The sequence below is a fragment of the Asparagus officinalis genome, chromosome 5 (assembly GCF_001876935.1).
Source record: "Asparagus officinalis chromosome 5, Aspof.V1, whole genome shotgun sequence".
In the NCBI taxonomy this organism is placed as follows: Eukaryota; Viridiplantae; Streptophyta; class Magnoliopsida; order Asparagales; family Asparagaceae; genus Asparagus; species Asparagus officinalis.
In genome coordinates this window covers 29,720,829-29,739,810 of record NC_033798.1, presented here as the reverse complement: position 1 = coordinate 29,739,810, position 18,982 = coordinate 29,720,829, and positions in this window count along the sequence as shown.

The window sequence follows — 18,982 nt, the reverse complement described above, 5'->3', positions numbered from 1 at the left end:
AGATTATCTAAGATCTGATCACAATCTAAACCCTAATCCTTTTGATTAGGATCTCACTTAGACCTAAAACCCTTTAGACCTACATCTTGGCCTCTCTCCTCTGTTTAGAACCCTAAACAGTCCCTATTTATAGGGTTTACAACATGGTGGTAATCTGGTAAATAATCAAAACCAAACCCAACTAGAATTCCTTCAAAACAGAAACCAAGTCTGCCCAGGAAACCTCTATAAGTCGACTCATGACTGAGATGAGTCGACTCATGATCACCAGTCCACTCATAGTCGACTCAAAATGTGCACAAACTGTGCTGGTCTGCATGAGTCGACTCATGATTTTCATGAGTCGACTCAGCAGAAGCATTTTGCTATCTGGAGGCATTTTCTTGAGTTGACTCATCAACCCGTTAGTCGACTCATCAACCATCAGTCGACTCATCAACCCGTCAGTCGACTCATCAGACTGAGAACTAAAATATTTGATTCTTTATTCTTCCGACTCGCTTCACGCTCCATCATGTGTTCTGTCGTGTCCCTTCACACCACTATTCTCAAGATATCATGAGAATCACCTATCCTCAAGCTCCCATGAGGATCGCTTTTCCGAAGAGAAGATACACCCGTATTATGGGTCCCCCCCCCCTTTAGAAACTTGAAGTCCCATTCAAGTTAGATCTTCAGTTGAGGAAACTCTCGAGCCCCTCCATCTTTGTTGACTTCAGTCATCTTCTTCTTCCTTAATCTTTGAACTCCTTCCAAAGAAAAAGATCTCGCTAAGCTTCTTGTATTGCGAACGAGTAAGGACCATGCATAGGATGCCCCTTCACCGGATCTGATGCTCTGATACCAACTTGATACGAGTCGTCGTGCGAGCACCTTTTGGTCACGGAATTACCAAAAGGTGGGTAGAGAAGAAGATAACTAAAACACAAGACAATTCAGTATGACGAAGGAAAATACATTCTTCTAGATTATGAAGAACAAAAGATTACAATCTCTCCCTCATAATCTCACTAGAATCGAGAACAACCTCTCAATCCTCTCTAAACCCTAATACAAAGATTAGAACCTCTCTATGATCTAAGATCTCTAAGATTATCTAAGATCTGATCACAATCTAAACCCTAATCCTTTTGATTAGGATGTCACTTAGACCTAAAACCCTTTAGATCTACATCTTGGCCTCCCTCCTCTGTTTAGAACCCTAAATAGTCCCTATTTATAGGGTTTACAATGTGGTGGCAATCTGGTAAATAACCAAAACCAAACCCAACTAGAATTCCTTTAAAACAGAAACCAAGTTTGCCCAGGAAACCTCTATGAGTCGACTCATGACTGAGATGGGTCGACTCATGATCACCAGTCCACTCATAGTCGACTCAAAATGTGCACAAACTGTGCTGGCCTGCATGAGTCGACTCATGATTTTCATGAGTCGACTCAGCAGAAGCATTTTGCTATCCGGAGACGTTTTCTTGAGTTGACTCATCAACCCGTCAGTCGACTCATCAACCGTCAGTCGACTCATCAACCCGTCAGTCGACTCATCAGGCTGAGAACTGAAATCTTTGATTCTTCGTTCTTCTGACTTGCTTCACGCTCCATCCTGTGTTCCGCCATGTCGCTTCACACCACTATTCTCAAGATATCATGAGAATCACCTATCATCATGCTCCCATGAGGATCGCTTTTCCGAAGTGAAGATACACCTGTATCATGAGTCCCCCCTTTAGAAACTTGAAGTCACATTCAAGTTAGAACTTCAGCTGAGGAAACTCTCGAGCCCCTCCATCTTTGTTGACTTCAGTCATCTTCTTCTTCCTTAATCTCTGAACTCCTTCCAAAGAAAAGGATCTCGCTAAGCTTCTTGTATTGCGATCGAGTAAGGACCATACACATGATGCCCCTTCACCAGATCTAATGCTCTGATACCAACTTGATACGAGTCGCCGTGCGGGCACCCTTTGGTCATGGAATTATCAAAAGGTGGGTTGAGAAGAAGATAACTAAAACACAAGACAATTTAGTATGGCGAAGGAAAATACCTTCTTCTAGATTATGAAGAATAAAAGATTACAATCTCTCCCTAACAATCTCACTAGAATCGAGAACAACCTCTCAATCCTCTCTAAACCCTAATACAAAGATTAGAATCTCTCTCTGATCTAAGATCTCTAAGATTATCTAAGATCTGATCACAATGTAAACCCTAATCCTTTTGATTAGGATCTCACTTAGACCTAAAACCCTTTAGATCTACATCTTGGCCTCTCTCTCTCCTCTATTTAGAACCCTATACAGTCCCTATTTATAGGGTTTACAATATGGTGGCAATTTGGTAAATAACCAAAACCGAACCCAACTAGAATTCCTTCAAAACAGAAACCATGTCTGCCCAGGAAACCTCTATGAGTCGACTCATGACTGAGATGAGTCGACTCATGATCACCAGTCGACTCATAGTCAACTCAAAATGTGCACAAACTGTGCTGGCCTACATGAGTCGACTCATGATTTTCATGAGTCGACTCAGCAGAAGCATTTTTCTATCTGGAGGCATTTTCTTGAGTCGACTCATCAACCCGTCAGTTGACTCATCAACCATCAATCGACTCATCAACCCGTCAGTCGACTCATCAGGCTGAGAACTAAAATCTTTGACTCTTCGTTCTTCCGACTCATTTCATGCTCCATCATGTGTTTCGCCGTGTTGCTTCACACCACTATTCTCAAGATATCATGAGAATCACCTATCCTCAAACTCCTATGAGGATCGCTTTTTTGAAGAGAAGATACACCCATATCACTATGGATATTCATCCAAGGAGAAGCTCGTGTTCGCGACTTTGAAGCTTTCGGAACATGCATTGACATGGTGGAAATCCTATTGCAAGCAGGAGAAAAAGGCGATGCCATGGAGCAAGTTCAAGGAACTACTTAGGAAGTAATTTTACCCGGTAGGGTTCCTCGAAGAGCGTTGGTACAAGTGGTACGGGTTACGCCAACGGTTCAACCAGACCGTTCAAGAGTATACGACGGAATTCCAATAGTAGGTAATGGTCCTCAACATCGCAATAGAGGAATATCCTATTTTTATGAAGTATATGGCGGGTTTGAATGAATATATCTGGAAGGAGATAAGGCTCTTCCCAGTTGAGTCCATTGCAAAGACGAGTGTGAAGGTCATTGCCATTGAGGGTAGGCAAAAGAAGGGCAACGAAACGAAGGGAGACTCCAAACAAACAGGAGGCAAGTCTAGTGGCTCTCAACCTAAGGAAGAGAAGAAGAAGGGTGACTCGGGGAAGGCATGATTGACATGTAATCACTATAAACAGACAGGACACGTAGCTGATCTTTGTTGGGAGAAGTATCCTCATCTGAAGCCAAAGGGATTAAAGAAAAAGGAGGAGAAGAAGGCATAATTGGTGGCGCAGGGTCTGAAGGAAGTTTTAGGAATGACAGCACCCTACAGCAGTCTCAACCTTATGGCGGGAAAGCAGAACACGACGGAGGATGAAGACCCGAGGGAGCAGCTCTTTATTTTGAAATTGTAGATCAAGACCAGTTTAGTTGATGTCATAGTGGATCCAGGGAGCCAGAAGAATTTGATATCTGAGGCCTTGGTTCAGAAGGTAGGATTCAAGATGGTTAAACATCCGAAACCCTTTCCTTTAGGGTGAATTCAGAAGGAGGCGGGATTGAGTGTGGTCAACCAATGCACTTTCAGATTTTCGCTACACGAGTCGTATATTGACGAGGTCACATGCGACATAGTTCCGTTGGATGTTTACAAGTTCCGTTGGATGTTTTCCAAGTAATATTAGGCAATCCTTATTTATGAGATAGGTTTGCGGTCTACGATAGATGAGCCCAGAAGTATATGTTCACCAAAGATGGCGAGCAATTCATTTTCTATTTGGCATCTCTTCCACAGGAGACGAGTTTGGTGACAGTGACTCAGACGAAGAGACTAGTGAATGTGAGCAAGAGGTTCATATTTCTAGTCATTAGGCCTTATGAAGAGTAGCTGAGTAGGGTGTGCTTGACTACCTTGAGTAAGTTTCAGGAGGGCGAGCTTGACAGTTTGAAGGCCAAATACGTGGACTTGTTTTCAGAGATCATGGGACTACCACCACGACGGTGTGTGGAGCATGAGATTATGTTGATTGGCGAGAGTTCTTTGCTTAATATAGGTCTATACCATACATCTGTAAAGGAGTCTGAGGAGATCAAGAGGCAGATTCAGGAGCTTTTGGAGACAGGAGTGATTGTGCCGAGTTGTTCCCCTTGTGGGTCTCCAGTATTGTTGGTGCCCAAAAAGGATGGAGGTTGATGCATGTGCGTGGATTACTGAGCACTTAACAAGATAACCATTAAGATTCGCTACCCATTACCACGGATTGACGATCTTATGGATTAGTTGGAGGGAGCAAGGTTCTTCACAAAGTTCGATTTGAAGTCTGGCTACCATCAGGTGAGGATTCGGGAGGATGACACTTGAAAGACTGCATTCAAGACCAAGCAGGGCCTATTCGAGTGGTTGGTAATGCCGTTTGGTTTGTGCAACACTCCGGCTACCTTTATAAGGCTTATGAATGATTTGTTGTGACCCTTTATAGAGGACTTTGTGATAGTTTACCTCGATGACATCTTGGTGTGCAGCAGGACCTAGGAGGAGCATCTTGTTCATGTTGAGAAAGTGTTTGAAGTGTTGCAGAACGGACAGCTAAAGCTCAATGGGAAGAAATACGAGTTTAGGAAGGACGAGTTGGTGTATCTCGGCTTCATCGTGGGGAAGGGCCAGTGAAGGATAGATCTAAGCAAGGTGGCGGTGATCACAAAGTGGCTGACCCCTAGGACAGTGACGGAGGTGAGAAGATTCATGGGGGCTTGCCAGTACTTGCACAAGTTCATTCAACATTTTTCAACTTATGCGGCACCTTTGCATGGCCTTACGAAGGTGAAGGTTCAGTTCGTGTGGGGTAGGGCGCATGAGGAAGCTTATCATCTACTAAAGAAGAAGATCTCGGAAGCACCGATGTTTAGCTTTGCCTAATTTGCAGAGGACCTTCGAGGTGGAGACCGACGCTTCTAGTTATGCTATGGGCACTGTGTTGATTTAGGAAGGTAAGCCAGTGGAGAACCATTCAGAGATGTTTACGGGTGCTATTCAAAACTACCCCACCTACGACAAGGAGTTCTATGCACTTTATCAAGCGATCAAACATTGAAGGGTGTATTTGTTAGGTAAGGAGGTGGTTGTGCACTCAGATCACAAACCATTGGATTTCTACATGCCCAGACGAAGTTGCAGCAGGCACGACACATGAAGTGGATATCCTATTTGATGGCGTTCAACATCATTATTAGGTACAAGAAGGAGACGACGAACAAGTTAGCCGATAAGTTATCTTGCCCACCAGTGAGGGCATTTTTGGTGGCGACACGCATTCAGCCCTTGGTTCCTTCGGAGTATGTGCAGATGTATACATCCAGTAGAGATTTTAGCAGTATGTTTGAGCGGTCGACAGCTGGTCGAAAGGGGGAGTATGCGATTGGTGATGATGATTTGTTGTATCGTGGGACGTCGCTTTGCATTCCGGAGGATGGCGACCGATTATAGTGGATTCAAGAAGCACATACATCGCATGTGTAAGGTTATTTTAGGATTCAGAAGACGCTTCTCAATCTATAGCGCCATGTCTTTTGGCCAAAGATGTTGGAGGATGTCACTAAGTATGTTGGGGTGTGTAAGCTATGTTGTATCTCGAAACCTTCCAATAGGAAACGGGGTTTGTATCTACCATTGCCGGTACCTTCGAGACCGTGGGAGAGTATTTCTTTAGATTTCTTAGGGAGATTGCCGTCGACCAGGAGAGGACATGATTATTTGTTCATTGTGGTAAACCAGTTCAGCAAGATGATGATCTTGATTCCTTGTAAGAAGATCGTGACGGGAGCGGGTGCAGCGTAATTGTTCTTTGAGCATGTGTGGAAGCACTTTAGGTTACCGAATTCGATTATTCTCGATCGAGATAGCCGGTTTCTCGGACATTTTTAGGATTCTTTGTGGAGCTTGATGGACACTAGGTTGAAGAAGAGCACGACATTCCATCCACAAACAGATGGATAAACAGAAGTGGTTAATCAGACTATGGTGCACATGTTGAGAGGATACAATTCCAGGCATCCCAAAACTTGGGATGCGAGTTTATCATATCTTCAGTTTGCGTTTAATCGGGCTATTCATGGATCTTCGGGAAAATTACTATTTGAGGCTTGTTATGAGTTTTTACCTCCGAGCCCATTTGATCTCATGTTTTCAAGTGAAGCTACGGCAGATGGCAAGGAAGGGAGTGAAAGGCAACAAGCTCAGCGATTTTTGGAGAAGATTGCACATATTCATGCCACGGTGGAAGCACAATTGAAGAAATCACAAGCTAAGTACAAGACGAAGCATGATCAGCATCGGGTTCCTTATAACTTTGGCATAGGCGACATGGTATGGCTGAAATTGAGTAAGGAGAGGTTAAAGGGAGAAGGGAAGAAGTTGAAACCTATACGATATGGTCCGTTTTGGATTTTCGATCAGATTGGTGACAACGCTTTCAGGCTGGATTTGACACCTTACTTAGGAATGTATTCAATGATCAATACCAAGTATTTGAAGTTGTTCAAGCCTCCATTGCTGGATGATGAAGGTGACGACAAGGTGATCTTACCGTATGTTGAAGACTTGTGGTTTGATAGAGAAGAGCCGCTGAAAGAAGATTACATTTTGGAGCGGAAGATGACCACGACGAGGCGGGGGATGGAGGAGTCATTTCTCATTGGACGTCAAGGTCAGGTTCCTAGCAAGGCTAAGTGGTTCAACAGGGAAGGAGGAGCTCACAAGTTTCCTCAGGTAAAGTTCTAACTTGAACGGGACTTCAAGTTCCTAAAGGGGGGACCCATGATACGGGTGTATATTCTCTTCAGAACTTAGTGATCTTCATGGGAGCTTGAGGATAGCTGATTCTCATGGTAGCTTGAGAATAGAGGTGTAAAATAGCACAATGGAACGCAGGTTGAAGCATGGAACGAGATGGCGAATCGAAGAATCAAAGCATCAAGTTTTCAGCCCGTGAGTCGACTCATAATAGTCATGAGTCAACTCATCAGGTTGAGTCGACTCATGCATGTCATGAGTCGACTCATGAAACCCAGCCGTTTGTTACCAGTCTCTGACGAGTCGACTCATCTTAGTCATGAATCGACTCATTACTGGTTTTGTGTTTTTTCAGTTTTGGACGAGTCGACTCATCTCAGTCGTGAGTCGTCTCATCGATGGTTTCCTGGTTTGTTTGAGTTTCTGTTTACATGTTTTCCTGTGGGGTTTAGGCTTGGTTATTTACCACTTTTCCATCCACGTTGTTCCCTATATAAAAGGGATTGTTTTAGGGTTTTAAACAATCAAGAGAGATTAGATTGTACTTGGAGAATTGAGAGAGATTGTTCTTCAATTCTAGAAAGATTGTGAGAGATTGTAAGTTATTTGATTCTCATAATCTAGAGAATGTATTTTCCTTTGCCACACTGAATTACTCTTGTGTTCTTGTTATTTTCTTCTCAACCTACCTTTGATAATTCCGCGATCAAATGTGCTCGCACGGCGACTCGTATCAATTGGAGATGACGGAGGAAATCTAGGAATTCATGAATTTGTTCATTAATGGGCTTGTCATCAACCATCATGAACCTATTGAAGGAGAAGGAGGTGAAACGCAGAATTCCGGCATCATCATAGCCATATTCTGCTTCAAGAGCATTCCATAGGTCTTTTACACTTTTGAACTTATAATATATGTCATAAAGGTTGTCCGCAAGTGCACTAAGAATCCTATGACAACAATGATAATTGATTTCTTCTGGTTTCATAGAGCTAGAAAAGGAGCTAGCACCATAACCAGAAGTGGAAGGAGCAGGCTGTTCAGGATTAGGAGTCAAAGGTTGAGAACCACTAGTAGAAAACTCATGAGTGTCAATAGCAGACAAGAGACCTAAGGTAGTGAGCCACTATCTCATCTGATTAGCCCACCGTTTATAGTTGACACCAGTGAACTTCTCAGGTTTGACACTTTTTGAATGATCAATAATTGCCATAAGTCCAATTTGAGTTTACTAGTCTAGGTAGATGGAATCTGAACGGGTAAAGGATTTTGTCAATACTACTAGACCAGAAACTTAATTAAACCTGCTCTTAATCAAAAACTCTGAAAGTGAAAAGATTAAAGTTTTACTCGGGTAATTTGGTTAGGTAAGGATAGTACTAGAGATTGATCAAAGATCTATTAAGTACATCGTTTCTTGCAGAGCGCTTTACACAACCCTTAAACCTTGCCTTAGACACCTACTAATCCAAGAAAACTTGAACCGGTTCACTTAAAGATTTTTTGTTTATTTACTGTATATATATGTATATGAAAAGTGACAGATACAGAAATTGTGTACAGAAGCAGCACTTTTTTTAACTACTATAATGTAGATACAAAATTAGTTAACAAATTAAAATAGTTAACTATAGGTTAAAAATGCAGATTTAAATTAACAACAAAATTATTATTTATCTTCTAGATTGCTGTTAAAATTAAAACAATTATTATAAAACTGAAAATAAAAGAGTTAGAACACCATTATCTTCTAGATTGCTGTTAAAATTAAAACAATTATTATAAAACTGAAAATAAAAGAGTTAGAACACCAGGCCTGAACGGGTGCAGTCATTATAAAACTGAAAATAAAAGAGTTAGAACACCAGGCCTGAACGGGTGCAGTCATGATTCACTGCCCTAAAAGATAGAGGACCTGCCTTTCGCCTTGGCGTAGTCGATTCTTTCCCCCTAGCGGTAAAAGCCCCCAGAAACGGTCGGCCTCTGTACTTAGGCGCGAGTAGTAGAGCTTCTGCTCAAATGAAGACGGTTGCCCGAAAATGTAACAATTATAATATTAGAGAAATTTTTAGAGGATGAGAGAGGATTAGAGGATTCTTCTTGTTGCTGTGTCTTCTCCGAATAAGCTTCAGCTCTTTATATAGCCTCTCAAACTGATAACCGATGCTGATAGTCCGCACACGTTACACGTATATCCCGCGTCTGTTATACGATTACATAACTCCCGCAACCGTTACAAGCTTGTGTATAACGTGCAAAAAATTAAACTTGAGAGGCAAAAAACTCATGCGAGTGCGGTGCGGCGTGGCGCGTGTGTCGTGTCGAGGCGAGGCGTGGCATGGCGTGCGTGCGCACGCACGCGTGGAGCAACAGTCCAAACAATACTAGGCTCAAAATACTAACTCAAAGCCCACTGAGATGTGAACCATTATAAACTTCTTGAACTTCTTCTCATTTTCCGATGTAGGACTATTCATAAAGGCAAAATTGCCTTTTCATGAACCAAAAGTCCAACAGCCCTTACATCACGTCTCAAAGATAGAGCCTCAATCACTATTCACTTACTCCAAAAAAGAGGCTCCATCTCCGAGGCGTGATGTAGGGGCAGATTTGGTCAGCGTACTCTGTATATATAATATATATATATAAATTATTATATTATATTATATATATATATATATATATATATATATATATTATATATATATTATATATCATATATATATATATGAGAAAACGGATTATGCTTGGTACCAAGCATAAAGTTTTTATGCCTTCGGTAGTGAGGTCATATTCACCTCCACTCATTAAAATCGGGCCCCACAGATTCACTTAGGTTGTGGAGTGGTTGAGAATTGGAATGAGTGAATAGGAATATGACAGCTCACTACCAAGCACAAATTTATGCTTGGTACCAAACATACCATTTCTCTCTCTCTCTCTCTCTCTCTCTCTCTCTCTCTCTCTCTCTCTCTTCTATATTATATATATATATATATATATATATATATATATATATATATATATATATATATATATATATAATATATGGGAGAAGTGTCCCTAAGGTGACGCTTAAATAAATTATCTAAGGACACGGTCTAAAATCACACATGATTGATCAACATTGTGGATGATCCTCTCCGTTGAACTTGATTACATATTCTAAAATTATACACACAAGTTTAGGGTGAACCGTCGTCGTTGACCCTTCATCTACTCGTATCAATTTTAAACGGTTTTGAATGAATAGTACTTTTCACATGGCTCGACGGAGAATCAAACGACGATGGGTTCACACCAAAACTTGGTGTGTTTGGATTTTAGAATATGTAGATCAAAATCAACGAGTTGATCATCCACAATGTAACTCAATCATGTGATATTAGGCTGGCTCCTTAGATGATTATCTAAGGCGTCACCTTAGGAACATCTTCCATATATATATATATATATATATATATATATATATATATATATATATATATATATTTGAATTAAAGGTTGAGATATTATAGCAATTTAAATGGACAGATTAGATGATATGACACGTGTCAAAAAATTTTGAGGAGGAGGATGAGGTGACATTCTCTAGTGAGTTTTTTTTTAACTTTTATGTTTTGCTTTAATATATACCATAGTAAAGATTGTGAGAGTACTTGACAAAATTGCGTACTTGTTTTTATTTGAAAGGAGCTATGTGATTTATTTGCGATTATTGACGAAAATACCTGTAAATTTATTATAGTTAGGTTGTTGATTCTCATTTCTATAATTATAGGAGTATTGTTGTATGTTTGTGAGCAATCGTTTGAAGTGATGCAAAGCAGAAAAATTGCTGGCTCGTTCAAAAAAATGCATTTTGTAATGTGTTTGACAATTTGCCTCAAGAAAATAGAGAATCAATACATATCAAATTAAGCTTTTGTTGGCAGAAACATGTTACACACGAAGTGTTTGACAAATTATCTCAATGAAACAGAGACACACGTTGACCATTTGTTACAATTTGAGTCTGCCAAATCTAATTAAATATTGGCTTACGAGTATCAAACATCCAATATGTTAGCTCTATACAATCTTAATGCAAATTTGTTTTATTTTTTAGTGCAAATTGTTACGCATAATCTATAATATAACTACATGAAACAAAATTATCAATGTTTCTTCAATGTAAATTGTTGTACATAATATCTGCAAATCAACCAAATAAGATATATTTGACAATATTTCTTCAGTGCAGCATGTTGCACATACAATGAAACATGTTCACGAGCACGCACTTTGAAAAATCTCAGCATGCTATGACTCACAAATTTCAAATAATCTGAGCAACGTAACAATGCAATTTGAAAATAATTTAAGCAAAGTGGTATACAACTAAATTAAGTAACAAATTAATACACATCATGAAGAAACAAAGTTCATAAAAATGTGCTTCTGTTACTATTGCTATATAGCAAACTTCAAATTGACTTAGATTATATCTCCGAATATGTTGATTTTGAGTTCTTCCCCTTAGTGATATCTCTTGTTTTGGAACTTTAGTATTGAAATTTATTAACTCTCAAAAAAGGAATCATGCAATTAATAACTATTCTTATTCTCTTGGAAATTTTCAAAACCAGGAAATATATCTTCTCCCACTTAACCGACTTTTGGATCGGCCGAGATCTAAGACATGTGAGAAGTAGCGTGAAGCCGTGGAGGTACGGTTGCAAATGATTTAGATATGGTTCTCACATGATATTACCATATAAGATATGGATACGGATATATTTCATAAAGAAAACTTATGTATCAATTTAGGGTCTGTTCGTTTGTTTTCTAAAAACCAAGAAATGGAAATGGAAATGGTGAAAATCTCAAAACTCGCCATTTTCTCCATTCCCACCCCTAAACCTCCCCCACACCATCCAATAAAATATTATTTCCATCCAACAACTCATCCACATCATCTAATAAAATATGATTTTTATCTAACCACTCATCCATCACATCTAATAAAATATTATTTTCATCTAACAACTCATCCATCACATCTAATAAAATATTATTTTCATCCAAACATCACTCAACTCATCTCTTCTCATCATTTCAAATCACTCACATCATCCAATAAAATATTATAACAATTCACCTCATCTCATTAACATTTCATTTCTTCATTTTCATCCCAAAAAGTTATGAAAACACTTTTCTTAATCTTTCTTCACATCACCAATAGTACAATGACAACTCATCTCATCTCATTTCATTTCTTATTTTTAAGAATGAACCGAACAAAAGAAAACAAGAAACTACAGGAAATAGGTTTCTTATAATTCATTTCCTTATTTTTTTTCGCCAACCGAACACTCCAAAAACAATTCTTCATTTTAATAGTTTTCCATTTCTTTGATTTCCCTCTTTTTTTAGGCTTATGCTAAAACCAGATATAGATATAGATATAGATATACATGCAGATATATGTACAAATATAAAACCATATATGCAAGAGATATGAGAAAAACATATAATATTATAATAAAAATACTTGGTATGATACAAGAGAGTTCATTAACATGTTCGTTAGATCAAAAAACTAAGATTAGATCTCTTGACCATAAAAAATAAGCTCAAATCTATTAATTTAAGGATCTAAACAATTACAAATATATAACCATCATAAATCCTACCGTTTTACGTATAGTTCCGAATATTTTAATACATATCTGCATCCATAATCATATTTTGTCAGATATAAATATTTCGTAACCATGTTCATATCCGGATAGATATTTATATATTCTAACATATTAGTATCTTTTTACGTCCCTACATGGAGGGCAGACATTTGAGAGGAGCAAGGAATCAAAATGAGGGAGAAAATCGAGAAAAACAGGAGGATGCCTGCACGGTCGAACGTGACGGTCGACCGTGCAGGCCTCCTCCTGTTTTTCTCGATTTTCTCCCTCGTTTTGTTTCTAGCTTTGGCTTCGACTTTGGGTCTACACTATGGACTAACAGTTGGTACCAGTTGTTGGGGATTCGAAACAATCAAATCGAACCCTTACCCTTCCGGACCTTGTGTTGAAAGTAGGAAAGAAGGAAATTCACCTTAAATAAAGATCAAAAAACTTGCAGGAATAATAAAGGAGACGAACACACAGATTTAACAAGGTTCAGCAACGTGCCTACGTCCTCGGGAGCCACACCACACAATTCTTTTGATTAATTGAAGAAGAAATACAAGCTCTCAAACTAGGGTTTTATCTCTCTGAGATTCTCTCTTTTTCTACTGTCAAAAACTCTTTTTTTTCGTGTGTATGCAAGCCCTAAAAACGTTTAGGTATATATAGAGTCCCGAAAGAAATAAAATCCAAAATAGTTTAGAAAACTGTTTGACTGCGTCGTGGTCGACCGTGGCGGTCGACCGCGCAGGTATTACGATTGACCGCGCGGGCGACCGAACCACTTTCCCCGAGAGCAGAAAATATTACAGTGTTGGCGCGGGTTGATCGCCACGGTCGACCGAACTGATTCTCGAGACCAAAATCCCTGCAGGGTTGGCACGGTCGACCGTCGCTTCAACCGCCTTCAGCTCACGCTTATTGTCATCTTCTGTGCACGTTCGTGGTCGACTGCCACGGTCGACCGTGCAGGCCTCCTCCTATTTTTCTCGATTTTCTCACTTGTTTTGATTCAGCTTCGGCTTCAACTTTGCATCTATACTTTAGACTAACAATCTCCCACTTGAAGACTAATAAAGTACCATCAGCAAGTTTACCCAAACGCTCCCCTTCTTCGCATGTATCTTCTCCTTCCCCCAAAAAAAATCCTTTCTTCAATCAACAATATCCTTGTGATCTCGCTGATCCTCATAGTATGGCCCCGCCTTCGTCTTCTACTTGTGAAGGCCAACTGAAGTTGCGCACAATTCCAGTTTCTCAATGGTGACTGCCTTCGTCAACATGTCTGCCGAATTTTGACTCCCCAAAATCTTTATTAAGTGTAACTTTCTGTCTTCAACTAGCGAGTGTATAAAATGATATTTGACATTTATATGCTTTGTTCTGGCATGATATACTGGATTCTTTATAAGATGTATAGCGCTTTGACTATCGTAATAAAAAACTCCACTCCCTTGCTTCAGATCCAACTCTTCCAAGTACTCATTCAACCAGATCATTTCCTTGCTTGCTTCGGTCACTGTGACATACTCAGCCTCGGTTGTAGATAAAGTCATAATCTTCTGCAGATGTGAGACATAGCTCACTGCTGTCGACGCTAAGGTATAAACATACCCTGTGGTGCTTCTCCTCGTATCATGATCACCGGCGAACTCTGCATCCACGTATCCCTATAGCACCAACTCCTTTCTCCTAAAACATAGTGGTTTGTTTGTTGTTCCCCTCAAGTACCGCAATATCCACTTCACGGCCTCTCAATACTACTTTCCTGGATTGCTTGCAAACCTGCTCACAACTCTCACTGCATGGACGATGTCTGGCCTCGTGCAAACCATCGCGTACATGAGACTCCCAATGGCCAAAGAATATGGTACTCTGCTCATATGTTCTCTATCTGCATCTGTCTTAGGTGATTGATCCTCAGATAGCTTGAACTGACTTCCAAGGAGCGTGCTAACAATTTTAGCATTCTGCATGTTGAACCTCTGAAGTACTTTCTCAATGTATTCAGCTTGGCTCAATCTCAACGTCCCTTCAGCTTCATCCCTACTGATTCACATCCCTAGAATCTATTTTGCTGCAGCCATATCCTTCATTTCAAACTCCTTTGCTAGCTGGTTCTTCAAACTGTTTATATCTTCTAAACACGATCCACACGTCCTGCTACCAACATGTCATCAACATATAATAACAAGATAATGAAGCTGGACTCGAACCTTTTGAAATAATAGCAATGATCCGAATTGCATCTTCTGTAGCCATTGTTTTGCATGAAGTTATCAAACTTCTTGTACCACTGTCTCGGAGCCTGTTTCAAACCATATAAGCTCTTCTTGAGCTTGCACATCATCTCTTTCTTTCCTTCTTCAATGAAGCCAACAGGTTGCTTCATGTAGATTTTTTTATCCAAGTCATTCTGTAGCCATTATTTTGAATGAAGTTATCAAACTTTTTGTATCACTGTCTCGGAGCCTGTTTCAAACCATATAAGCTCTTCTTGAGCTTGCACATCATCTCTTTCTTTCCTTCTTCAATGAAGCCAACAGGTTGCTTCATGTAGATTTTTTTATCCAAGTCACCATGAAGAAAGACAGTCTTCACATCTAACTGCTTAAGAAAGAGGTCTTCTGTAGCTATCAAACTCAACACCACTGTGATGGTTGTGAGCTTCACAACAGGGAAAAATATCTCCGTGTAGTCCACTCCTTCCCGCTGTTGAAACCCCTTCACTACTAATTTGGTCTTGAATCTCTTGCTTTCATCACTCTCCTGCTTGACCTGGTAGACCCATTTATTATGTAAGGCCTTCTCCTGTGCAGGTAGCTGGGCTAACTCCCATGTCTCATTAGTGAGTAGAGAATCCATCTCCTTCTGCATCACATGCTCCGACTGTTGAGATTCACTCACTTGCATTGCCTCCTCATAGCATTCCTGTTCACCACTATCTATCAACAATAAGTAATCAAGAGATGAAAGATATCTGAGATTTGGTTTGAGTACCCTGGATGACCTCCTATGCTCCACGCCCTGGGTAGTTGCTTCTGTACCTAGAGCCTCCTCCGTTCTATGGTCAGAACAAACATCATCACCCCTATCTGGAAGTTCCTCTAAATCCATGTACGCGGATCCACCTGCATCCGTAGTGCTGCTCCCACTGCTTTGACTATCCTTGGCATTTTCCCTATTCTTGTACATCACATCATCATTGAATATCACGTCCCTGCTTCTGATGATCTTCATGTTCTTCTCATCCCAAAGACGATACCTGAACTCATCAATGTCGTATCCAATGAATGTGCACTTCTGTGACTTAGCTTCTAGTTTGTCCCTGATATGGTCACTAATATGAACATAAGCCACACAACCAAATACCCGTAAGTGTGAGAGATTTATCTTCTTTCCACTCCAAACCTCCTCTGGAATCCCAATATCCAATAAAACTGATGGTCCGTGATTAATAAGGTAAGCTGCCGTATGCACCACATCCGTCCAAAATGTCTTAGGCAGACTTGCATGTAATCACATGCTCCTGGCATGCTCCGTCAAGGTTCTGTTCATCCTCTCTACAATACCGTTCTGTTACGGCGTCCCTGGAGTAGTCCTCTCTAAACGAATACCATTCGTAGCACAAAACCTCTTGAACTCCTCCAGCTCGTTTTTTCCACCATTGTCCGATCTCAGATACTTCACCTTCAGATCTGTCTCATTCTCCATCATGGCCTTCCACTTCTTGAAGACTCCGAACACCTCTGACTTGTGCTTCATGAAGTAAACCTACACCTTCCTCGAGTGATCGTCTATAAAGGTGACATAGTATCTCGAACCGTCAAAAGAAGATACGCTGGCTGGACCCCATACATCTGTATAAATCAACTCTAACTTCTGAGCCTTAGGTGACCTTCCACCCTTCTGAAAACTAACCCTCTTTTGCTTCCTAAAGATGCAATCTTCACAAACCCGACTTCCACGGAGTCGATCCCGGTTAGCTTTCCCTGTGAATGTAAGATCTTCATCCCCTTCTCGCTCATGTGTCCTAGCCTATTGTGCCACATATCTGTACTCTCTTTGCCAGCTACAATTGCAAGGGTGTCACTCGCATATAAGGTGAAGTAGAGAGTTCCTAGTTTGTTTCCTCGAGTAACTATCATCGTACCGTTGGAGATTCTCCACGAATCCCCTGTGAATATCGAAACATAGCCTTCTGCTCCAAGCTGTCTCACCGAAACAAGATTCCTCTTCAGCTTCGGCACGTGTCTCACGTTCTTCAAGGTCTACTTAGAGCTCTTCATCTGAATCTGCACTTCACCCTTTCTAACAATATTACATGGCTCGTTATTCCCCAAATATACTTTTCCAAAGTACTCTGCTACATAATTTTGAAAAAGCTTCCTATTAGCAGTGGCGTGGAAAGAGACTCCTGAGTCGATGACCCAAGAATCCGAGTCGCTATCCATAGCAAGGATAAATGCATCCTCCACGATATGAGCCTCCTGCTCACCCGCATCCTTCTTTGGACTCTTGCAGACTGAAGACATATGGCCTTCCTGGCCACAGTTCCAACACTTTCTTTTAATAGGCCTAACCTTTGAGTTCGACCTCTTCTTCACTGATTTGACCGATTGCTGTTCTGGTTTTCTTTCTTCTGGCTTCTGCCTCTCTACTCGAAACTTAGAGCTGAACCTGAACCTTCTGATTCAGACGATTTTATTCTAACCTCCTCGGATAGAATCATGCTAACAACCTCACTTAGCTTTAACTTCTCTTTCCCCGTCGAATTGCTGATTGTCGTCATACACCCTGTCTAACTATCCGACAACTGCGATAGAATTAATAGGGCTTGTACTTCGTCATCGAACGTGATGTCTATAGAGCTAAGCTGATCAACAATCGTGTTGAACTCGCTGAGGTGTATCGTGAAGGACCGTCCTTCTGCCATCTTGAGGTTGAAAAGAGTCTTGACGAGATGCACCTTGTTTCCTGCCGACGGTTGCTCGTACATCTTCGCGAGCGCTTCCATAAGCCCCACCGTCGTCTTCTCCTTTAAGATATTGTGGGCTCCTGATTTGGCAAGCGACAACCAGATTTACCTTAGAGCCTTCCTATCCAGTATCTCCCAATCATCATCTGACTCCTCTTTCTTTTGTCCATTATCCTTGCCCATCAACGGGCGATACAAGTCCTTCTGGTACAGATAGTCCTCCATCTGCGACTTCCAGTAGGTGAAGTCTGAGCCGTCAAATTTCTCGATCTTAGATTTGATTTCCTCTACCATGGTTTTCACACAAATTGATGAACGAAGCTCTGAAACCAGTTGTTGGGGATTCGAAACAATCAAATCGAACCCTTGCTCTTTCGGACCTTGTGTTGAAAGTAGAAAAGTAGGAAAATTCACCTCAAATAAAGATCAAACAACTTGCAGAAATAATAAAGGAGACGAACACACAGATTTAACGAGGTTCGGCAACGTGCCTACGTCCTCGGGAGCCACATCACACAATTCTTTTGATTAATTGAAGAAGAAATACAAGCTCTCAAACTAGGGTTTTATCTCTCTGAGATTCTCTCTTTTTCTGCTGTCAAAAACTCTCTTTTTTCGTGTGTATGCAAGCCCTAAAAACGTTTAGGTATATATAGAGTCCTGAAAGAACAGAATCCAAAACAGTCTAGGAAACTATTTGACTGCGTCGCGGTCGACCACGCATGTATCATGGTCGACCGCGGCGGTCCACCGAACCACTTTCTCGAGCGCAGAAAACATTACAGTGTTGGCGCGGTCGACCGTCACGGTCGACCAAATTGATTCCCGAGACCAAAAATCCCTACAGGGTTGGCGCGGTCGACAGCCGTAGTCGACCGCCTTCAGCTCCAGCCTCTTGTCAGCTTCTGTGCACGTTCGCGGTCGACCGCCACGGTCGAGGCGACGAGGTTAGGATCATATCAGGAGGAGAGATGGCATATTCTTTTTGTACATATTACGGTTAATATGAAAAATCACAGTGAAATTTTTGAGATAGAGTTTTTCCAGCGATGGATTTGGGATGAAGATTTTTGTTTTGGTTGGTTGTTTTGAAAAGGCGAAAGGGTAAAGTGCCCTAGTACATTTGATAATTATAAGGGCCTGTTCGTTTGCCTAAAAAAAAGAGGGAAATCAAAGAAATGGAAAACTATTAAAATGAAGAATTGTTTTTGGAGTGTTTGGTTGGCTAAAAAAAGAAGGAAATCAAAGAAATGAAATTGAAATGATGTTAGTTGTCACCTTATTATTGGATGATGTTTGTGATTTTTTAAGAAAACTAGTTTTGGAGTGTTCGGTTGGCGAAAAAAATAAGGAAATGAATTATAAGAAACCTATTTCCTGTAGTTTCTTGTTTTCTTTTGTTCGGT